The sequence below is a fragment of the Dermacentor andersoni genome, chromosome 7 (assembly GCF_023375885.2).
Source record: "Dermacentor andersoni chromosome 7, qqDerAnde1_hic_scaffold, whole genome shotgun sequence".
NCBI lineage: Eukaryota > Metazoa > Arthropoda > Arachnida > Ixodida > Ixodidae > Dermacentor > Dermacentor andersoni.
In genome coordinates this window covers 108,856,041-108,879,994 of record NC_092820.1, presented here as the reverse complement: position 1 = coordinate 108,879,994, position 23,954 = coordinate 108,856,041, and the positions used below count along the sequence as shown (strand labels likewise).

The window sequence follows — 23,954 nt, the reverse complement described above, 5'->3', positions numbered from 1 at the left end:
CGCAACGACTACTAACCGAGCCTTCCCCGTTCTTCACCTGCGCTCCGATATGGTCTGTCCGCCGGCTTGTCCTCTTTTTCCTGTTAACTCTCAATGACTTGTGTGCCTCTAAACTCATCTGTTTAGTTTTGTTGTAACCCTGCCTGATTACTGTGTGTTCTGGTTGCATTTCAAATTGTGTGTGCTTTTTCGCCAATTCTGTTCATTCCTCCATCAAATTCTTTGTTCCCTTATTGTCCTTGATCAGTCCTGTATATGATTAAATGCTTTGTTATTACCCTTCAACGAGTTGCTTCGTGATTGCTGACGCACTGATACACAAGCGCCTTGCTTGGGCTGACCAACCCTGAATAAATAAATGTACAAAATCTCTCGCTTGTAGGCCGGGGGCGAAGTGTAAAGCGGACCCCTGTGCTCGTGTGCTCGCGCCTGGCAGCCGGATTGGCGAGCGAGTGTGTTTTTGTGACAAACACTGACAAGAAATCAGGAGAAATAGAAGTGGAGGCCGCCCTTATTCTTTTCAGGAGGTCCCTCAAACGGCACAGCCTTCACTACACCTCTGTGCTCAGTGATGGGAACAGCTGTATGTACCTTGCCTTGCAAGAGAAAAAGTGTATGGATACATTGAGATCAACGAGGAGGGTTGCACGAATCATGTGCAAAAATGCACGGGCACAGCTTAGCGCAACCTTGTAATGAAGCACGAAGCCTCGGGCCTTCAGAGCCTTGGCGGAAAGGGTCAGCTGACAGCAGACCTTATCACACGGCTGAGCTTGCACTAGGCGAGGGCACTGAAAACAAACAAAGGAGACGTGGGTGGAATGCACAAGGCAGTGATGGCTATGTACCATCACATCGCCTCCAACCACATTGTTGCAAACTTAAACTTTGCCCAACAGGCCCTAACTCACGCTTCTACTCAATGATCTAGTCTCTTGCATCAAAGGAGCACCATGCCTAGCTCTTCACTGTAGACGCAGCTGTGGCAGAGGCAGTGCTGAAGTTCAACGCAAGCAATGTCGGAGCATTGGCAACTATACTCAGAGCTGAGCCTCAACTCCACCAGAGTAAGCAACGAGTGCTTGAATGAGCAAGACCAGCGGCGAATGAAGCCTTCAGCTCGGAAGCACGCACTGTTCCAAAACATGAATCAAGCCTTGAAAAAGCGCCACACAGGGAACAGTTCTCAAGCTATCTGCCAGGGGCATACTAACATGTGACAGCTAGTATTTCACAATATACAGTCAATGACTGAACTTTCGGACGGCCAAATTTTCGGACATGCCTGATATTTCGGACGTCTTCGCAGCACCGCCACGAGCCCCATAGAATAAATGTATAAGGACATCTGAAGTTTCGGACGCTCGAATCCCCCGCCATCCAATTTTCCAGACTTTTTGACGCGACGGAAGGTCCTTTGGCTGCTCGTGCAGCGCCCTTGCGAAGGAAATAGACTTGCAGCCGAAGCATATCACCGCTTTGAACCACCACTAGCTGAATCTAGCCATCACACACCAATTTGGTCTGGCCACGCTGGCTATGTTCATCCCCGCACTTCCGCCTCAAGTGGAGTTTCCGGAACGGCACCATTTCGTTTGTTTGCGCAGGCCACGTTATGGTGGCTAGCGTGGTGTGTGGTTGTGCTGTTGTTTTAAGTGTGCTCTTCGACGCTCGTCAGCGAACTCCACTGCTCGCAACTTGAGGATTGAGGAGGTTCACAACTCCGTCAGGTTGTGGGGGATTCAGAAGATTGCGATGTTGAAAATGAGGAGCCAATGCCTACGCCGCCTACAAGCGCCGAGTTGACGCGAGCACTGTTGACTCTTTCATCGGTGTACAGTGCTGACATGACCCTTGCTCAAATCGAGGCAAATATGATCGCATGCAACCGGAATGCCGCCCAAACAACAATGAACAAGTTCTTCAAGCCACTGCAGCAATAACACCAGCTGCCCGACGATGCACATGTACATAATAAACCGGCAGTCGGCTGCATACAGAGTTTTTGAACGCCTCTTTTTATAGCCACTTCACTGATTCTTTGGCAGGGTTTCGGAAGCCTGGTACTTCGCCCTTTACCTCTAGATCCGAGAAAAAAAGAAAGAAGGTGCGTTTTTTTTTTGCATGCATTCATTTTTTCGGACTGCCTGAATTTTTCAGACGTTTTTACGTTCCCTAGAGGGTCCGAAAAATCGGTCGTTGTCTGTATGTGAATAAATGAACTTTTTTACAATTTTCTCAAAACGAGCTTTTCACTCACTCTGCTTGTCTGTGGCAACAATATTTCACAATCTAGGACAGCTAGAGCTGCATTTTTTTCTATATGAAGCTAAATTTATAAAGCTTGAAGTGCTGCAGGCAGATTCTTGTTTTATATTTTCCTATAATTTTTCCTTTTTTTTTCTTGTGCACTAGTAGCCATGCTGTAAACAATGAACTTTGATGGACTGCTAAACTGCCAATTGTAGGGTTTGAGGACTGCTTGCAGCAATTCACTCCTTAAATGTTCAACTGTCCACTCAAGCATTAATTATTGCTTTCTGTCCAGATTCTTTTTGCTTATTGTCTTCACAAATAATAGTACAGTGGAGCACACTTATAATGATATATCTGTTATAACAATGAGTCAACTTGGGGTGCATTCTTTTAAAAATTATCATTTTTTGTTTTCACTTGATTTGTTAAGTTTAGTATCTCAACTGTTATGAAAATAAAAATCAAATTCGGGACTCAACTGGATATGGGTTAAAACTGCGTTTAAAGAGCACAAGGTAGCTGTTAAAAGCCCAAATGTATGCCATCTTCTAAAGTCTCGCGGCCACTCACCATTGCGGATCGCACGAGGCGCTTGGACAAACTTCATTCACCCAATAACCATGGTTGCCTGGGTTGCTGCCGCGCAAGAAATAATTGAAAAAGAAAGCGTGCATCTGCTGCGTTTTTCGAGCACTGCGACTGGCTCTTATATCACGTGGTACGGATCGGGGATCACCAATGGCCATAGTGCATTCCACGCCCGTGCTGTGTTTGTATTACGCGTTGCACACACGTCCACCACTTTTGCTGCACGTGCTATAGTGCTTTTTCGCGTGCCCCATTGTCACTTTGTTAGTGCCGTGTGTTCTACACAACCGCACCACGTGTGCCACAGGCACTTGGTTTCCCTAGGGTGTTTTTTTTTTTTTTTTTTTTCGGTGTGTGTGTGAGCATGAAATTGTCACACCATCCAAGTGTGCCCCTCGTGCTGGCCATCACAGGTCTTCAAGCGTGACAAGCATAGATGTTCCGCTGTCCCTCTGCCTTCGGCAACGCAAAGCCACCGAAGCTAGGTCTAGGGAAATTGTGGATGTGCGGCTTGCGAAGCGCACCGCCATAGCTGAGGCGGCAGCCAAAGCAGTGCTCATGCCATCCCACAAAACCCCAGCCACCCCCACTGGTGCAGTAAGTCAGCTGGAGCTTCCCGCCCCAGCCCTCTCGCAAAGCTCCCTCCCATCACATCCTCCCTCGGCACAGCCTGCCGCTGCTATCAAGCCAACCTCTGTGATCTGTGGATCTCCCTGTGAGCTCCAACGAGGAAGACGTGGATTTGACAGCCTCAAGGAAACGCGGCTGTGACACTGATGACGAGGAGGAGCTGCCAGAGCAGTCTTTGGGTCCCAGTGCCCTCCCAAAGTGCAAGAAAAAGACCGTGCCTGCGACCAGCGCCGCAGTGCTCGCACCTGCCACCCCTCATACACAACGGCCTCAACAGATGCTGCGACTGTCAGGACAGCTGACACACCAGATGGGAGTCCTGCTATGCATTCCCCTGGAGCAACTGCAACCTCAAAGGTTCCTCCTAGGCTTCCCACTATGAGGTAGTCGAGAAGGCTGGCCCTAGAAAGCATCCACTGCAGGCTGCCATTGAGAAAACAAACGCTGCAAAGGTGGCAAGCCTCAGCACGGTGCAGCTGCCTTCCTGAAGAGTACACCAGCCCTTCCAACAAAGCACCCTGCCCCGAAAAAGACTTACTGGGGTATGAGTATTGCAGACTTCTCAGGTTTGAGTTTGTCTTGTGTATTGAATATTTTATAGGCACAGTTTCCTGGTACCATGCACCGTTTCCGCAAGGGGAAGTGGCGCACAGTACCAAGAAATCTGCAGCCCTCGGCTCGTGCGACAAGTATACTCCCTCGAGCCCAGCGGCTTCACCGCTATGGTGAAGCACAAAAGGCATGAAATATTGTAACGAATGGGTTTTGGAGTGTCCCATAATGAAACTGAAGAGTGCCAAGCTTAATAAGCACCTGAGGAAAAAAAATATTCTGTCACTGCCAAGTAAAATAACCTTTCGCAACTATCTGAAGTCGTACAAAACAGGGCTTGGCTTCTGCCCAAGGATTTTTAATGTGGTCAGTGAAAAGACGGCCACAATAAGTCGGCTTTGGAATTTGGCTCAGCAATGGCGCCTCGTTACAGGGTGTGCGACATTAGGCCTTGGGTGAACCTGCACCGGCCCACACACCCCTGCTCACTAAGGCCTAGGTAAAAGCAATACCCATCTATAAGAGACTAACTCATGAGAAGCTGCTGACCGCTGTGTTCAGGGCAAAACTCAAGATGCAGCGGAGTCGCTAAAGAGCAAAACATGCCTTTTCTGTCCAAAGAGACAAGTTGCATCGAGGTTTGTTGTGGAGATGGCCACTGCGATGGCTGCTTTGTGGTTTAATTGAGGGCACTGCAGCTTTAAATGTGCTTCCACCTCAAGATCTGACTGTGCTTGGCACATCATGAGACACCACGTAAGAAAAAAATGCCTGCCGAGCAAACAGCAGAAGCAAGAGTACATCGGTGTAAGCTGAAAAAGAAGTCTCACGTTGAGGAGTCTGCTTGGAAGAGTCATGAAGGAGAAAGTTATGGTGCAGGCACTTTAGTAGCAGTGGCTGCTAGAAGAACAATTTGCCTCTTTTCTAACTTTAAGCTAACTTTAAAATTTGTTTTTCTAGAAATGCTATTTTTGGAATGTTTCTGTTTGCCTATCTTGATTTTGGTACTTCTGGTACTCACATCTGCATGAAATTTTGCTCACGTTTTCTCTAAGGTGTGAGGAGTGCTGTAATCTCCTTTAGACATCAGTATTATTTGTATATATTAGAAAAATTGCAAGTAACCACTTACTGGGGTCTGAGTATTGCAGACTTCCGAGATTCAAGTTTTTCATGTGTATTAAATATTTTATATGCACTTCCTACTTAGTTTCTGACATTCTACAGTTCAATTGGAAGAATAAGAACCATCAGTGGTCCATAAAAATAGAAGTTCAATGATGGAAAAACACGGTGCACAAGGCCTATGTCATGGCGCAGAACAGAAAGTATGCAACTTGAAAGAAAACCAACTATATAATTGAACTCAGGATAAGAAATTCTATAAACAGATTTTGGTAAGTTACTGCAAGAAAACATGAGATTTGAAGAAAGGGACAAATCGATGCGGTACTGATAACTGATGATTTAATGCAACAAACGGCAAGCTTATATTGCCGCGAATCTTTGCAGTGTTTGTTCATTCTTCAAATCTGTCGCCACGCCGCTTTATCGCTTTGTTTGCGACGCAAGACGCGCCCAGGTTTATCTCGATTGATATCATCCAGACAGAGCTGATTCTAGGTTGTTCCAGAATGTTCTAGTAACTTTGCACGCTTTATCTAGAAAGCTCGCTATCAGCTTTAAATTGAGTGCGGACGACAGCGGCGGGCATTCTGCTCGACGACCGCCGAGCACGCTGGTCACTTCGCCGCCGCCGAGTGATTCAGTCCATTGTGGGTGCAAGTCAGCCCAATAAACAGTTTTCTGTTGAAGAACTTTTGTCCATCTTCATCGTTCCTGCGACTGCCGTCACCACTACGTGACAATACAGATGAGACCCATGAGTGCACCCGAAAAGTCGCGTAAATACCAATAACTTCCCTACATACCTAAGGTTTCCCACAATCTTAAAAAGATTTCTGGTAAATATGGGGTTGATGCTGTCCTTTCAGCACCTTGTAAACTTTCAAAGTTGTGCAGCATGGTGGAAAGAGGAAGCACGGGCTCAGCCTCTTGTGAAATCAAGCATAAAAATTTGCATTTGCCTTGCACGACATGTGTCATATATAAAACTCCGCTAAAGTTTGTGAATGTGACTGCGAATGATAATGTCGCAACCACGGGAAGGCCACATTGCTGACATCATACCGAGCACAAGTGAAGCGGGCACAACGAGGAAAGCAATGACGATCCTTTGGCCACATCCTTCAAGGCGATTCTTGCACTCGCACTACTCCGGTGCTTCTGTGCGAATGTGGAAGATTGCCCCCTCTGTTGCTCCAACTCTAGAAAATGTGAAGTATGTGCTGTCACGGGCAGTGAAATTGTTCAAGCAGAAGAAGATACGGGACTATTTCATGCAAAACTAAGCTAGTTTCATCAATAAAGTGATTTTATAAATTGTATGTACTTTTATGATGACCAACCCTTAGCAGGTTTATATCAAATTATGCCCTACATGGAACTGATAGGCGTCTTTTTTTTTTTTTCAAGTTCGATATAACCGGTTCGACTGTATAACTTCAGCACAGCCGTGGATGTCATGGCAGATGACCAAATTCTTTGTGGCATGGCTTCGTCGCAGCTGAGGCGCAGATTTGTTCAGCTCGGTCATAATTTCACTATCAAAAAAGCCGTTGAAATCGCAAAAGAAGATAGACAACTGGAATTTTTGCAGCAGCTCGTCAGCCTAGAAGTGGACATGGTCCCACATCGGCAAGACCTGCAAGATGGCAGACGAAGCGAGCATCTTACTTGACATGATGTAGAAGATGGAGTCCTTTCTCCCTGGCCAGGTCAGTGTCAAGATGGCAGACGGCGGACCGGCCATCCTCTCTGACCGGGCCAAAGTGAAGATGGCAGACAGCTAGGGGGTGAGCCTCCGCATCAGGGTAACAGGCAACTGTGTGCCTCCTCTCACCCTGCGTTGTCGACCCGGCCCGCAGTTTTTCGGGTGTGGTTCATCACAGCACTGGCTGGGACACTTTCATCTGATATCCCGATCACGTGAAAACACGTCAAGACAAAATGTAATGGAGGTCGAAGCGCATGAAAGTACCATGACAAATATGGTCACTGTTCTCAACATCAGAGGGGGCGTCAATGCCCTGACACTGATTCAGGTGCCCATTCAAGTAAACAATGCGGTGATCAACCTCATGATTGACCCAGGAGTGGTGGCATCCCTCCTCAACATACAGGATTACAAAAATAATTTCTCGAACATCCATCTCATGCAATCACACTTTGTTTCACAAAACTACTCTAAGCAAGTTGTCAACAACTTGGGTTTCTTCACAGCAACAGCCAAGTATGAGGGTTGATCCAGAAATAAGGTTCCCAAAAAGCTCCAGCCACATGGGAAGGTGTGAAGCGAAATCTGGCAACACTGCTGCGCACGGCTGTTCCACCCCATCTCGATTCGCCCTTGGCTGCCCTTCACTGCGGCGCTCATTCTCGGCTGAGCAGCCGTCCAATATGGAGGTTCCCATTGTTGATCTCGCCAAGTGCGAGATTCGTTCCATAATTAGTTTACTGCGCGCCAGAGGGACTCCACCCGTGGATATTCATCAGTCGACAGAGGTGTATGGCAACAAGTATATGTCCATTCAACACGTTCAAAAGTGGTGAAGAGAGTTTAGTGCTGGTTGGAAGGAAGTCCATGATGAACGGAGTGGAAGACCGTCAGTTTCGGAGGCGGTTATCGAGATGGTCCAACGCAAAGTGCTTCAAAACAGGTTGGATCACCGTACGTGAACTTGTTGAAAGCGTGACGTGCAGCGACCGACATATCGCGAGCCCTGCCGCTATGCTCAGATTCCTGGGAGTTCTTACTGTACAGTGGAAAGAGCTTCAACTGAAAAATTGGGGTATCACAAGTGTTGTGCTCCATGGGTACCGCGGCTAATGACATCAGACCACAAGGAGAAATGCCTTGACAGTGCTCGCCAGTTTCTTCAAAAGTGTCAAGAAGATAAGAAAGGATTGCTGGACTCCATTGTTATGGCAGATGAAACATGGGTGTTTCATTTCACTCCCGAAATGAAACAAAAGTACAAACAGTGGCGCCACCCAGACTCACCAGCCACAAAGAAGTTCAGACAAGTTCCTTCTGCTGCCAAAGTCATGGCCAGTGTTTTTTGGGATTGTAAGGGGATACTGCTAATTGATTTCATGGAACGTGGGACAACAATCAACTCGGAGAGTTATTGTGCAACACTAAGAAAACTCAGGCAAGCTATCCAGAACCGCCGGCTAGGACTGGCAGCCGGTGTAATGCTGCTTAACGACAACGCCCAACCTCACGTCTCCTGTCAAACCCAGTAACATTTGACAAACTTTGGGTGGACTGTCATGCCCCACCCGCCGTACAGTCCAGACATCACGCCTAGTGATTATCACTTGTTCCCCAAGCTAAAGGAACATTTGAGTGGCCAACGCTTCCAGAGCGATGATGAAGTCAAAGAAGAGGTGAAACGCTTCCTTAATGCGTTGGCGGCACAGTTCTATGACATTGGGATAAAGAAATTGGAGCACCAGCTACAAAAATGCATAGATAAAGGTGGCGATTATGTAGAAAAATAGAGCAAAGTTTTATCTTTCCAATGATGCAAATTTCTATGAATATAAACAATGTCTATTTCTAAAATTGATGTGCATCAATCATTGGGTGCATCAGTCAGTGATCATGCATTCATGATAGAAAACATGCACAGTCGGCAAGATAAAAGCTGGTAAGCAACATGCATTTGCAGAATATGGGTACGAAAAAATGTGAAATTGAGGCACATATTATTGGAATTGGGTGCAGGTAGAGTGTCCGTCGAAAGTGGACAGGCTGCTCCATGCCTTCCCTGTAAACATCACTTGAGTCTGTGGTGCGGTTCCCATGGCGCTCCTGGGACCCCAGATGTTTGGGTGGCGAGTACCAGAATTCATTACGTTCCTTGCCTCTCGCTCAAGAGATTGTGTTGGACATCAACAAGCTTTGCGATAGTAACAATTAAAGCACACGGAAACACACCACCCACATCGTGACCACAGCTACACACAACCACCTTAATGGACTTTCCCGCGGACAGGAATGTGTTGATTTTTGGGGAGTGAATTTTTGTTTCTGCCACAAAATGTGCTTGCAACTAATGTACATGACATCAAAGAATAGCAGGAGAATTTTCTTCCTCACTCTCTGCCAGGTCGTCTAGATCTGAAGACTGTGTGAGCAGCGCTAATATTGTTTCCTGGCTCAAAAAATGTGGACAAGCCTGTTTTGATGCTGAAACAAAGAAAGCATTCATCCTAATATTGCTACAGAAATTGCCAGTGTTTAGATAAAAAGCAACTCTTACTTCAGAAAGCCCAACCTTGTAGCACCATACAACATACAAGCATAAATGAGATCCGCCCCACACACTGCAAATTTTAAGGAACCAAGGAAAAGCAATTATCGTATATACTCGCATACTGAATGCACCCCCAACTTTCCCGGCTCCACATGAGGGCACAAAAGCTTGTACTTCTCCTGCACGGCATGTGCGTAGGCGATACAAACAGCATCGGAAAAGCCAGCCCATCTAAATGAGTCTTTTGCATAATTTGCAATGTATTTCTCTTTTTATTATCAGTGCCTCTTATAGTGGTATGCTGTTTATGTCTTGTGCATGTAATTCCAGGCACTTGCATGCAATGTGGTGCTTTGTTGCTGGAAACTACCTTTAATTGTCGGAAGTTGCAGGAAGATTGCAAACCTTGGATTACTATGAAAATTTTCGGCATCAACGAAGATTAAGGAAAACAATTTGATGGCTGTGTTTATTAATTGGGCAGGTTACCGTAGACTTGTTCGCTGGAGCTGATGATTCGGTGCAATCATAGCGCTTTCCTGCACTCTGTGGTTGTGTGTGTGCTTGTTTGCTCTCAGGGAGAACGCCACAACTAAGTAAATGCTGGGACCTCAAAAGGCAGTGTGTAAGCAGCCATCACTTATGGAGGGAACCCCAAGGTTCTGACTGACCACCTAGGCTTTGGGCAACCTGACAGCTGGTCATGCTCAGGTTGGCTCTCTCAGCGGCATAGGAATCTGTACCATTTCAAAACGCCGAGGGAAACCTTGGCGTGCTTCCGATAAAGCGACCAGTTCACCAGCGCCTACCTAGATTACAATGGGGCCCGTGCCAACAACTGAAGGGCAACCAAAGAAGCTCCCTTCAGGGTGACAGCAACAGCCGCACTCCCTGAAAATGGTAATGACTGTCAAGACCAGGCTTCTCAAATCGCCACGAGCTGTCCGTGATGATGGGCCCCCTGACTGATGCAAGGTGCGAACGTCGGCGACTGGCATGCGAACATCGTTGACACCCAATTCCCTACTGCCTTGTCACTGCATGATACGTGGGGGTGATAGTGTGACATCAGGGGCATAGTCCAGCAAGTTAGTGCGACATCATGGTTGGAGTGCTCTGTGCACTTCAACCCATCCAATTGGCCATGACTGAGTAATTGAATTCCCCCATCTAATGACCTAGGGAAAACAACGGCTCAAAAAGTGGATATTGGGTGCTGCGCCAGTGTGCTTAAATATGTTGTGTTATTAGACATGGAGTGTGCTCCTATATACAGTAGAACCCCGCTGTTACGTTCCTCACTGCTGCGTTTTCCCGACTGCTACGTCGTTTTCATCCCGTCCCGGCATAGCTTCCATAGGATCCAATGTATAAGGAACCCCGCTGTTACGTAGTAGCTGTGAAAACGTTCCCGCATGATACGTCGCAACTTAGCACCCCGAACCCGCCTAGGCTAAAGTACGCAACGCGCTCCAACCGCCATTTTGGCTTTTGACGAGTTTTGGCCGGGCTTGGCTATGGAACTGGCTCCAAGAAGCCGCATGCCAGTTTGAGAGGCCGCCACTAGGCGGCCATTCGTGCAAGATGCTCTCACTATCATCACTGTGATTACGGTCACCGCATGGTTGTTGGACGGGTCGACTCACGGAGGAAGGAAACTCAGGAGAAGCCCGTTGTGACGTCAACTGCTCCAACACCAAACATCAAACCTTTAACCACTACTTGGGCTGTGCTAACACACTGATGGGCATTGAGATTAAGTGCACTTTCTCTAAACACGTGCGCAAGAGCAAGAATTTTCAGTCACACCAAAAAACTATAGCACGACAGTTCGATCGCATGACTGCATGGGACCAAAGTTGGGGTGAGATTATTATGTGGGGCAAAACAAAAATCCCAACTTTCAAGAGGAAAGATGGGGGTGCATTCATTACGTGAGTATATACGGTAATTTTTCTCGGTTCTTTAAAATTTGTAGTGTGTGTGGCAGATCTCATTTATGCTTGTATGTTGTACGGTGTTACGACGTTGAGCTTCCTGAAATAAGAGTCGCTTTTTATCTACACTTGAATTTCTGTGGCGATATTAGGAGGAATGTCTTCTCCGTTTCAGCATCAAAACAGGCTTGTCTACCTTTTTTGAGCCAGGAAAATATATTAGAGCTGCTCACACAGTCTTCAGATCTAGAAGACCAGCCAGAGAGTGAGGAAGAAAATTTTTCTGCTATACTTTGATGCCATGTACATTAGTCACAAGCATATTATGAGGCGGTGACCATAGGATGGTAAGATCTCGAATTACCCTAGACTTGAGGAGGGAACGGAAGAAACTGGCATATAACAAGCCAATCAATGAGTTAGCAGTAAGAGGGAAAATATTGGAATTCCGGATCAAGCTACAGAACAGATATTCGGCTTTAACTCAGGAAGAGGACCTTAGTGTTGAAGCAATGAACGACAATCTTATGGGCATCATTAAGGAATGTGCAACAGAAGTCGGTGGTAACTTCGTTAGAGAGGATACCAGTAAGCTATCGCAGGAGACGAAAGCTCTGATTAAGAAATGCCAATGTATGAAAGCCTCTAATCCTACAGCTAGAATAAAACTGGCAGAACTTTCCAAGTTAATCAACAAGCGTAAGATAGCTGACATAATGAAGTATAACATGGATAGGATTGAGCATGCTCTCAGGAATGGAGGAAGTCTAAAAGCACTGAAGAAGAAACTAGGAATAGGCAAGAATCAGATGTATGCGTTAAGAGACAAAGCCAGCAATATCATTACTAATATGGATAAGATAGTTAAGTGGCTGAGGAGTTCTATGGAGATTTATACAGTACCAGTGGCACCCACGATGATAATGGAAAAGGGAATAGTCTAAGGGAATTTGACATCCCACAAGTACTGCCGGAAGAAGTAAAGAAAGCCTTGGGAGCTATGCAAAGGGGGAAGGCAGCTGGGGAGGATCAGGTAACAGCAGATTTGTTAAAGGATGGTGGGACGATTGTTCTAGAAAATCTGGCCACCCTGTAACTGCAATGCCTCTTGACCTCAAGCGTACCGGAATCTTTGAAGAACGCCAACGTAATTTTAACCCATAAGAAACGGGAAGCCAAAGACTTGAAAATTTATAGACCGATCAGCTTACTGTCCGTTGCCTACAAAGTATTTACTAAGATAATCGCAAATAGAATCAGGAACACCTTAGACTTCTGTTAACCAAAGGACCAGGCAGGATATCGTAAAGGCTACTCAACAATAGACCATATTCACACTACCAATCAAGTGATAGAGAAATGTGCAGAATATAACCAACCCTTATATATAGCTTTCGTTGATTACGAGAAAGCGTTTGATTCAGTCGAAACCTCAGCAGTCATGCAGGCATTATGGAATCAGCGTGTAGACGAGCCGTATGTAAAAATACTGAAAGATATTCATAGCGGCTCCACAGCCACTGTAGTCCTCCATAAATGAAGCAACAAAATAGCAATAAAGGGCGTCAGGCAGGGAGATACAATCTATCCAATGCTATTCACAGCATGTTTACAGGCGGTATTCAGAGACCTGGATTGGGAAGAATTGGGGATAAGAGTTAATGGAAAATACCTTAGTAACTTGCGATTTGCTGATGATGTTGCCTTGCTTAGTAACTGAGGGGAACAACTGCAATGCATGCTCACTGACCTGGGCAGGCAAAGCAGAAGGGTGGGTCTAAAAATTAATATGCAGAAAACTAAAGTAATGTTTAACAGTCTCGGAAGAGAACAGCAGTTTACGATAGGTAGCGAGGCACTGGAAGTGGTAAGGGAATACATCTACTTAGGGCAGATAGTGACCGCGGATCCGGATCATGAGACTGAAATGATCGGAAGAATAAGAATTGGCTGGGGTGTGTTTGGCTGTTTGGCAGGCATTCTCAGATCATGAGCAGCAGTTTACCATTATCCCTCAAGAGAAAAGTGTATAACAGCTGTGTCTTACCAGTACTCACCTACGGGACAGAAACCTGGAGGCTTACAAAAAGGGTTCTACTTACATTGAGGACGATGCAATGAGCTATGGAAAAAAGAATGATGGGTGTAACGTTAAGGGATAAGAGAGCAGATTGGGTGAGGGAGCAAAGGCGAGTTAATGACATCTTAGTTGAAATCAAGAAAAAGTAATGGGCATGGGCAGGGCATGTAATGAGGAGGGAAGATAACCGATGGTCATTAAGGATTACGGACTGGATTCCAAGAGAAGGGTAGTGTAGCTGGGGGCGGCAGAAAGTTAGGTGGGCAGATGAGATTAAGAAGTTTGTAGGGACAACATGGCCACAATTAGCACAAGACCGGGGTAGTTGGAGAAGTATGGGAGAGGCCTTTGCCCTGCAGTGGACGTAACAAGCCTGATGAAGATATTTTGCGGCGAGAAAAAGATATTGTATCACTCCCCGAAAATCAACAGTTTCCTGCCCGTCAGAAAATCCGTTAAGGTGGTCGCGTGTGGCTCTGGCCACAATGTGGGTGGTGTGTGTCCGTGTGTTTTAATCGTTAGTATCACAAAGCTTGTTGTCCCAATACAACCTATTGAGTGAGAGGCATGAAAATTTCTGTCCACTCGCATCCACCAATGAGCACTGCAGGAAAGCAGAGGCTTGAAGCATTTGGCGAGGATGGTATCGAAATTCTGATAGATTTAAATGCGCATGAGCAGCAAATTACTGTGGGTGCGGTTAGATGGTGCAGCATGTGCCGAAAGCCATGCACTCTGCTGTTCGCATTTCATTCCAGCAGCATAATACACCCTTTGTCAAACGTATGCAGGCTATATTTCCCGTGACCCGCAGGCTAATTACAGCCTTCCTGAGGTATGCAGCAAGTTCCAATTGGTTGCGGAATGAAAAGACTTCTGGTACTCGCCACCCAAACATCAGGGGTACCAGGAGCACCATGGGAGCCGCACCACAGAGTTAAGTGATGTATACAGTGAAGGCACGGAGCAGCCGGTCCACATTTGACAAACACTGTACCTGCATCCAATTCCAATAATATGTGCCTCAATCTCACAATTTTTCGTACCCGTATTCTGCAAATGCATGCTGCTTACAAGCTTTTATCTTGTCATGAATTCATGATCACTGACTGATGCACCCGTCTTACTGATGGGTGGCGGTTCAGAAAATGCGAATACTTGCCCCTTAGGCACTGCCATTTCATGCCACCTAGATAGCTTGAATTGTTTTTCTTTCTTTTTTTTTATCACACTTTGATTCACCTTGCAACTTTTTTATGAAAAGTCCTTGTCTTCACTTAAGCATCAGCGCCTGCTTCTTACCTGAAGTCACCAGCGAACCTAGTCGCTACCATCGGGGACAAGTCTTCCCACCTGTGCACTGTCTTGCACGTCGAAGAGCGATAGTCCTACATACACCCCCTCTTGTGTCAAAGGAACAGAAGAAACCATTACCTATACTCAAGCATTCCTTCGTTTAAATTGACATTTTCAGGTCTCCTTACTGAACACAGCTGTTGCAATAATATACAACTTCTAAAACAGCTTCAGTTTTCTGTCCACATTCACACATGCGACACCGAGTGTGTCATTTGGACTTCACAGCGTGGTTGCCCGCCCTTGTCAGATGAGGCGAGCCAAATAATTATGAACTGGCTGAAGAGGTGCGCGTGAACCTTTTCAGCACTATCCAAGTGTGTCAAAATTGGGTCACCATCTGACAGTGGTGACCCAATTTTCTGCAAGCACTGAGGGCTGCTAGGCGAGGCTGCAGCAATTACAGTTTGGGTTTAGCAGGAAAGGTTCTGCCATTATTTGGCTACAAACGCAAGATCGACACAGGGTGTATTAGATTTTACAATTACAAGTGCGATTTATGCTAGCGATTGCATCGAGTTCGCGCCGGCATACGATCCGCCGTGCTAGAAGGCACATGATAATAAAGCCACCGGTGAAGGCTCGCGCTAAACGGCTCAAATCTCGCGACAAATGCGTAACGCACAGAACAACAAACCAAGCGCTAAACCTACCATTTATGGTCGTCGTCGAGCACGACGTCGACAAAGCAGCGCGGCATTTACACGAGTGACCAGCACCGCAGCGACTTGAGCCAAGTTTCCAGGGTATGGCCTTCCATTGCCTTCAAGCAAAGAAGCAGCCGGATAAACTGGCATCAGTGTTCACTTCCACAGTAAGTTTCTGGAAACTTTATCGTTTCAGTGCTATCACTGGCGGAACACTTCACCAAACTTTCTGGAGTCGACGTTGACGTGACCGGCGCGTGTCACACTCCAGCTAAAAGCAACAAATAATGCTTACCAAAGAACAAAACTCGGCAAGAAAGTATCAGATGAAAGTGTACGGAGTTTATTGCACGTGCTCATGCTCTCTGGCAGCATTGGCGCAAATGCAAACCCACCGCTCTTGTTTTCAAGCTTGCATCTTTCATTATGATGCTTTCTTTGACGCGCAGGGTTGCTGGATTTGCCTTTGCAGTTGCGTCACCACGCCAAAACCCCAAAACACGAAAGCTGTAGGGACGCATTAAAAAATTTGGCTCAAGTAAGTTGACCTTCCTACGCACACTTGTGATCTGCTACTTTTGCTCGTGATTTAGTACTCAGCAGGCTTTGACAGAGCGATTCCGTATTTAACTTAGCGCCGTTGTGAATAGGCGTCCATCTCGGAGGGCGTAATAGCTATAACGGCGGCATGTTTAAACCACCCATGGTTTGAATATTTTGATAGCGGTTTCAAGCAAATGTATTTGACATAGTCGCTTGCCAAAGTAACAAAACCCCACAGAAAATTTAATACCGCGAGTGGTGAATACTTTACAGAATAGTTATTAGGAACTAGAGTGTAATAGAAGACGGTTTAATGGTATTAGCGGCAGGAGCCGATTCTGCTCGGTGGGTCGTTCATACTGATTCGCGCGCTGCTGCTTGCGATGAGACCGCTGAAATTGCGTTCATAATTGCATATGATGTGTATTTATGTATAAAGAGTAAATTCCTTTCTGTGTTTTTGTGCCGCGCGGTGACTTCGCGTGCATTGCAGACGCAGTCCTTTCATACTGCTATGTTGTAGTTGCCTTGGAGAGCAATTATTGTGCGTGTTCTTCAAGCAGCATGTATCTCGTGCGTATTGCAGTTCGGCCTCCTCCTTAAGAGGAACCTTTAGCTCGGGTGCTCCTATCTAAACACGTGCAGAAGGAGAATTCGTTTTTCTCGGCAGCCACAGCACCAAAGTTCACGAGGTTTGTTGCATTTAAAAGAAAAACCTATAGTGACTGTTTGTTTCGAATTTTCAATTTAGGTTGTCAAGTATTTATTAAAATTGGCAAAAATTTCAAATTTTGACAAAGCGATACCATCAAGTTTAAAACTCTAACTCAACAATAAAAAAATGATGTCACAATTCTGTGAATTGCACCTAATAGTGCATCTACAGCGGACAAAATTGATATGTTACACATGAATCTCAAAAAATTTAGTATTATGGAAATACGGCTTTTGCGGAACCCCTGTGCACAACTTAACCAATTCACGTAAGATACAAATTGACATACCAAATTTGCCCGCTTTGACTGTTATAGTAGATGCCGTTTACAGAACGGTGATATAAGTTCTTGATGCGGGCCTATTAGTTTGTAAACATCGTGCTTCTATTTTTTTCGGACTTTCGAATTCTTTAAACTATTTTAAACAAAATTCAGGCCCTAAATCAAAATTCCGCTTCCAACAGACACTAGAATGCAACTTTATCTCTCAAATGCAAGAAATTTCATTAGAAGCGATCCAGGGTTATCAGAAAAGCGTTTCTGCGTTTTACATGTATCTGAATAGATCGCGTCAAAGTTGGGCCCGAGCCAAAGCTTCCTCTTAAACAATTTGTCGAAGGATCAAATACATCAATAATAGCTGAATTTCGATGGCCAAAGATGCTGCAAACGAATTCTTGAACGCTACGCACTCTCAAAACAAGAAAAATAATTAGTTTTTAAAATTAAATAGTATACTCTTATGTGCCAAAAACTATGCCCATAGTAACTGACATCAATGCTTCCATTTTTTGTCTATTCAATAATTAAAGAAAATACCACACGAACTTCAGAACTATATCAGTTCGAAACCAGCAAAGCATTGCATGCCGCTATGCCGCTGATATGAAGAATGTAAAGGCCATGAAATGAACAAGTTGAGGAGAAATATGTTAAACTTTGTCATTCAAGAATCTTGTTTACATTTTTGCACACATGCAACGGCCAGTGAAAAATCTCAACAACGCTGTCATTTTCCCCAATGTATTACGTAGGAGCAGCTTTCACCGGTCCTGTATGGACGTCAGACTCTGGAGTTTTGCAAGACGCGTAGCGCCACCTGCCGGTGCGAAGAGGCAGTAATTGAGTAGTGCGAAGCCCGACTCCCTTGCTAAGTTGCCTATGCAGCTAGCGACTGCGAAACAACGATTTAACTAGATTTTGGTCCATATTACGAGTGTTTTGCGCATTTAACGCCTAGGCAGAGCGCTATGAATTTCTACGCTAGTCGGACGCGCCGCCGAACTGCCGTAAAGCGCTTGCTGGCTCACTCTTCAGACCGATGGCGGAAACGACGGCAACCGGGATAGCTCCGCGCGCTACGAAGAAACGCCGCAATCGACGCTGCTGTTGTGTTGTAAATTGCCATGAACGTGAAGGACTGAATAACAACGTTCAGTTTTACCGATTTCCATCGCGATCGTATGAAGGTGAAAGGCGAGAGCGCTGGATACGGGCCGTTCAACCTGTTCACCAATCGTATTACTTGCATTCCCCACAACATAGTGGCTCGCATGAGAAAGTGCGACAATTTTGTTATTCTGTAATTGTGTTGCGTAGCCCTGATGGAGGAGCGTGGTAACCAAGCGACAACTCAAGAATCTGCAGCCGCCACATCGTTGGTAACAGAAAAAACAACGTTGCGAACCATCCTGCTTATGTGCCATCGATATCGCCTTTTAACAGACGTCCGCCTCCGCTTGACTCAACAAGTGGAACGGAGATATTTGCCAGGTCAGCTTAACCAAACATTTTGGTTCGTTTATGAATTCAAAATCCTGTTCTAGAGCATCGTTGTATCGCGAAATCATTTCTACTTTCGGTATTTTGTATGTCCTGCGCCGATACAACAACCACGTTTCGCATTGTGCTGAGCCTGCTCCACTGCGTTTTTCAAATGTCAGCAATAATGTTGCTGTAGGAGCACTGGATGAGTAATTGCGAAGTAACGCACGTGTGTAAAGAAAAAAATTGACGCGTTTATTTGCATTTATTTGTGCGTACTTGTTGCTCGAAGCGTCTGCGAAAACTTCTAATTAAGGCACTCAGCGATGCTGTAGCTCCTGCGAGAAAGAAAGATGCGGCGCGTAGGCACTGTAGGAAGCTTACTTTCGTTATGATCGCACGCTGTTTGCTGCCTTGGAAAACGTTTTCTGTTTGCAGCCCTGAAAAAGGCTATGAAAGGATTTACTCTGTAAATAATTGCGAGACTAAACATTACGATAAAATACGTCAAAATATAGGAGATACTTAAGTCTTGTGTTCAGGACATATTCAATATGAACAAATTTGAAATGCTTAGATTTTTATGCTAATATGCCTATAGACAAACCTGATGCTCTCTGTACTTGCGAGTTGCAGCACGCCGAAATAGCACCTGAGACTTTATTTTATATTGTACACGTACTTCGCCCTGCTGAGCTTCCTTTCCGAAGCGTAGATGGGCGGAAGAAGCTTTCCAAGTCCTTGATTTTTAGGAAACCGTGCCTCAACACAAACGAAAGAGAAAGGTCCATTGTGGCCTATGCACCTTCGCTTGCGGACAGCTCTCCTTGCACTACCCAGTTCGCGCCAAAGCTGCGATGGGGGCGCTGGTGACGGGTTTTTTCGCAGCGCCGCCTGGGCAGAGTCTGAGGTCTATCGTGAGTAAGTGCACCGAAATTATAGTCGCAACAGAGAGCACGCATAAAAAGCAGGAGTTCTGCAAAATATACGAGGGCGAGTATAATGAAAGTGATATATTGCGAATATATGACAAACGGAGTACTTTATTTAAAAGTAGTACGTCTCCATGAGCAATCAGACATTTGTCCCATTGACTAACGAGTCGCGTGATTCCCATCTCACAAAACTCCTTGGGTTGCTGCTCCAAAAAGTCTGCAGCTTACTCTTTCACGTAATCGTCCGACAAGAATCTGGTTGCCTTGAGCCGTTTTTTTTCAGTTGCCCCAAAATGTGGAAGTCGCAAGGTGACAGATCTGAGCTGTATGGCGGATACTGCAGCGTTTCCCACTTGAACTTCGCCAGTTTTATATTAACCACATCAGCGACGTGGGGACGGGCATTGTCGTGGAACAAGATGACCACATTCATCAATTTTCCACGTCGTTTGTTCTTGCTTGAGACACGTAGCCGATCCCGCGTTTCACAATATCGGGAAGAATGGATAGTCTTTCAATATTTAGCAAATTCTATCAGTAATGGCTGCTGACGATCGAAAAAACAGTCAACAACACCTTTACGGCGGAAATGACGGCCTTTGCTTTCTTGGGGCTGGTGAATTCGAACGTTTCCACTGTAAGCTTTGCCGTCGTGTTTCAGGCTCGTAGTAGTGGCACCATGGTTCGTCCCCGATCAGAATTGCAGACAAGAAGTCGTTACCCTCATCGTGATACCGGATCAGATGAGTCAAGGCAGCGCCGAACTTCTCCGTGATCTGGCGGTGGTTCAAAATCTTGGGCATCCATTGCGCGCGCAAAAGCCGATAACCGAGATGTTCATGAATTATGGCGTGAACGGAACCGTGACTAATGTTCACACGCTCGGCCGGTTCATCGATGCTTATCCTCCGTTCTTGTCTCATCAGCTCATCAACCTTTGCAATTTTGTTGTGGGTGATTGCACGGTGGCTTCGGCCCGGTCTTGGATCGTCTTTGCAATTTTCACGTTCTTCTATGAACCGTTCGCTCCAACTCTTCACAGTGGCGAATGAAATGCAATGTTCAAGGTACACGGCAGCCATACGGCGACTAATTTCTTTTTAGGAAACACCTTCAGCTGTCAGAAATCTCACGGCACCATGCTGCTCAACTTCTAGACCGTTCATTACGTCACGCAACCATGTTCAACCCAGTGTATGAGAGCATAAATTAAAGAACATTTATCCTGACACCTGCTTGCCACATTTGTAAATTAGGGATGCCTGTGTGCTACGCGCATTCCTCGCAGATAATGAACCGAACTATTATTGCGCAGCGTGGATAGACTCACTTTCATTTGACTCGCCCTCGTACATCAGAAATGCGAAGTTACAATGGAATATACAAATGCGAAGATACAGCTTGATAAAGCGCCAGAAATTGTCACTGGAAACAAAGTTCACTGCACGTATACACAAGACCTCACAACAAGATATTTAAATATACGTATAAGTCTCCAAATAAATCTACGTATCTAAGAAAATGTCACTGTATATAATGCATCAAATGAGGCAAATAAACATGTTGCGCAATCACAGCTTCACGAAATCCTAGAACCCGCCCCCATTCCATCCACTCCCCCCGATGTATCGCGCGCGAAACGTCAGCGAATTGCAGAAGATCCGGAGTTGCGAGCTCGCGTTACCGAGCAAAAACGTGCTTGCAACCAGACGCGTCGACAAAACGACCCGGGCTTGCGTGTCATGGAGAATTTTCAACGGCAAGTTCGGAAATCCATGCGAACGCGTTCTTCTTGTTAGCAGGTCGGTATGTAAATGACACCTCGGCTTTTTTCAGACACGTCTTGTCGCAGATCAAACCGTGCATAACCCCGGGTAAACTTAGCCGAACCAAGAATAAAAACAAGGTGGGGCCAACAGCTCCGCTGTTTACCCAGTCTTCGCGCCACTAGTGCGAAGCTGCCCACAATTTTTTTCGTCTGTAGTCGCAGCCTGCGAGTGTTTAGGCGATCATGTTTTAATCCATGCAGTACATAGCGATGAATATAAGGTTTTTTTTCGATTCAGTGCCGAGCACCACAATTGAAAAGGTGCAGGTGGTGCCATTGGTGTTGCGCCCACTCACTGCAAGGTTCAAGGGTGCACTGCACCGCAGCGGCACCTTGCCTTGCACCACGTGCAATCGAGCATGGGGTGCAGGGTGCGCCGCTCTACCTCGGGGGATCAAAGACTTAGGTGCAGTGCACCTGTAATAGGCGCAGAGAAACTTGGTAGAATCGAATAAAGCTATAGCATAGACATGGGCAATAATACAAACATACGCTTAGAATAAACCTACGCAATAATTCCAATTAACAACTGATTTGCATACTAACATAGAAGAGGATCTACAAACTGATTGTGCTTTTCTAGGCTTTTCAAAAGCTTTCGACCTTGTAGCATGTTGCAACTTTCTCTTACGCTAACATGGATTCGCAGTTTCTTTTCTAATCGTCAGCAATTCACCGCAGTTAATAATTTTTCCTCTCCTATTTCACAAGTTACTTCAGGTGTACCACAAGGAAGCGTTCTTGGGCCGTTACTGTTTCTAATGTACATCAATGACTTACCGTATAACATTTCATCACACATGCGCATTTTCGCGGACGACTGCATTCTTTAGCGTTCCTGGTGAAGTACGGCGCTGAAATTCTCGTGGCGGGTATAGGGAAAGTCGGTTGCCAGAAGCGAGAAGTAGGGGCATCCAGCGCCGCCAGAAGCGCGCCACGTGACGAGCAATTCCGAAGGAGTAATAAATTGGCCAGTTGTCCAGTGTACGCCGTGGGTTTTCCATGCGAGGATACTGTGGTACTAACCGGGCAGGAGACGGTAGTGTCCATGGTGTCCGCGCGTTGGTGCATGAAACAGGGCACGGGTCGGCGTTGCGGGCGTCGCGGCGACCTGCGCATAGCTGAGTGGCGCAGCAACAGGAGTGTTGCGAAGATCTTGGATGACGTGCTGCAGCGTGGGCGTCAACAAAGAGGAGGGCTTCTCTCGTGACAGAGGCACCGATGAAAATTGGCGTACCACGTCTTCGCGAACAAACTGTTTAATTTGCGTCATCAGCGAAGAGTCATCGGCGGCAACCCTTAAGCCAGAGAAAGCCTACGAGTGAATTGCGCGAGGCGAGCCACTACTTGCGCAACTCATAATAGCTCTGGCAGAGGTTCACTACTTCAGACATAGTGCTGGGATTCTTTGCCAACAGCATCTGAAAGACATTGTCGTCAACCCCATTTAAAATATGCCTGATCTTGCCGCTTTCCGCCATTGTCGCATTGACACGCTTGCAGAGATCCACGGTATCCTCGTTGTAACTAGTGAACGTATCACTGCTCTGCTGCGCTCGTTCTCGCAAATGTTGCTCGGCGTGGAGCTTGCGGACTCCAGGCCACCCGAACACCTCTTTGAAGTTAGTCTTGAACTCCACCCAAGTCGATAGGTCGGGTTCGTGGTTGCGGTACGACAAGTTAGCAGCGCTTTTCAGATAGAATATGACATTCAGTTTCAGAATGCACCCGAGCAGGCCACGGCGGACATCGAGGCCACTGGACGCGGTGACAGGTCTTTGGCCATGGCGGTAATGGATGGCAAAGTCCTGCTTCTAAGTTCCAGGTTTGAAGGCGTACCCCACACCTTCACCTAATGTGACGAGGTCTATTTGACTCGTCAAGGCTCAGCCGGAAACACAGCGGCCGCAACGGTGTTTGGCAACAGCGCTGGCTAGTGTGCTGAAATTCTTCTGACTCCGAGATATGCTATGGAAACGACAGTTTCCAGTGCCATTATTCCTCCTCACACTTAGCACACTAATAGTTTGGCAACCCTTGTCTAGACTTTTCTTGGCAAAGCATAGTTTAGGGATGTTTTTCTGCCTAAAAGATCAGCCTACGTGACGCCGTCCCATGAATACCAAGCCAAGGTTAGACGCGAACTGTGATAAACGTTATCGCAATAGTAAACAAAAAAGATAAGCACAGCAGCACAACGACTTTACCTCGCGTGCTGCCTGCTGCTTCTGACAAAGTGATGATCGCGGCTTTTGGGTTACCATGTAAGCTAACATCTCGTGTAACTATGGTAGATGCTGGCCAATGTTCTGGAATGGTGACGTGAGAGCGAAGTCAATGGTAAGCCACGAGCCATAATTTTCACGTCAAAATAAGGAAGATGGTTCGACTTGCGTAGCGCTGACCGAAAGTCATCGTAAAATGTCAATTCACGTTTAGTGTAGACGTTTTCTGTGCTTCTTAAGCGCTCAATTCTTCTTCCAGCAAAGAAGTGATAAACCTTATCGTGCCGTAGGGGCTAGCAGTAGTACTTTTGGTGCGATTTCAAAATTGATCTCCGATTACCCCGTCAGTGGCTACAAACTATCTATTGTCAATGTCCGCGTAACTGCGCTAATTAAAGATATTATCGATTTTCACTAACTGGCGAGAAAATAAGACAACCAGTTTCCAGTCGTTGAGTGCTCCATTTTCAGGATTTTCTGGCAGTGTGCGCAAAAAACACCTTGTATAATTGG

At 46.0% G+C, this 23,954-nt stretch overlaps 1 long non-coding RNA gene across 1 annotated transcript; it reads right to left on the bottom strand.

Annotated features, from left to right (window-relative positions):
* Positions 1-5,216: 5,216 nt before the first annotated feature.
* Positions 5,217-15,933, bottom strand: LOC129385418 (uncharacterized). The gene is made up of 3 exons (XR_008612952.2): positions 15,726-15,933; positions 15,437-15,546; positions 5,217-6,989 (listed from the first exon to the last, which is right to left on the bottom strand). It is a non-coding gene; the product is annotated as an uncharacterized lncRNA (long non-coding RNA).
* Between the last annotated feature and the right edge of the window lie 8,021 nt (positions 15,934-23,954).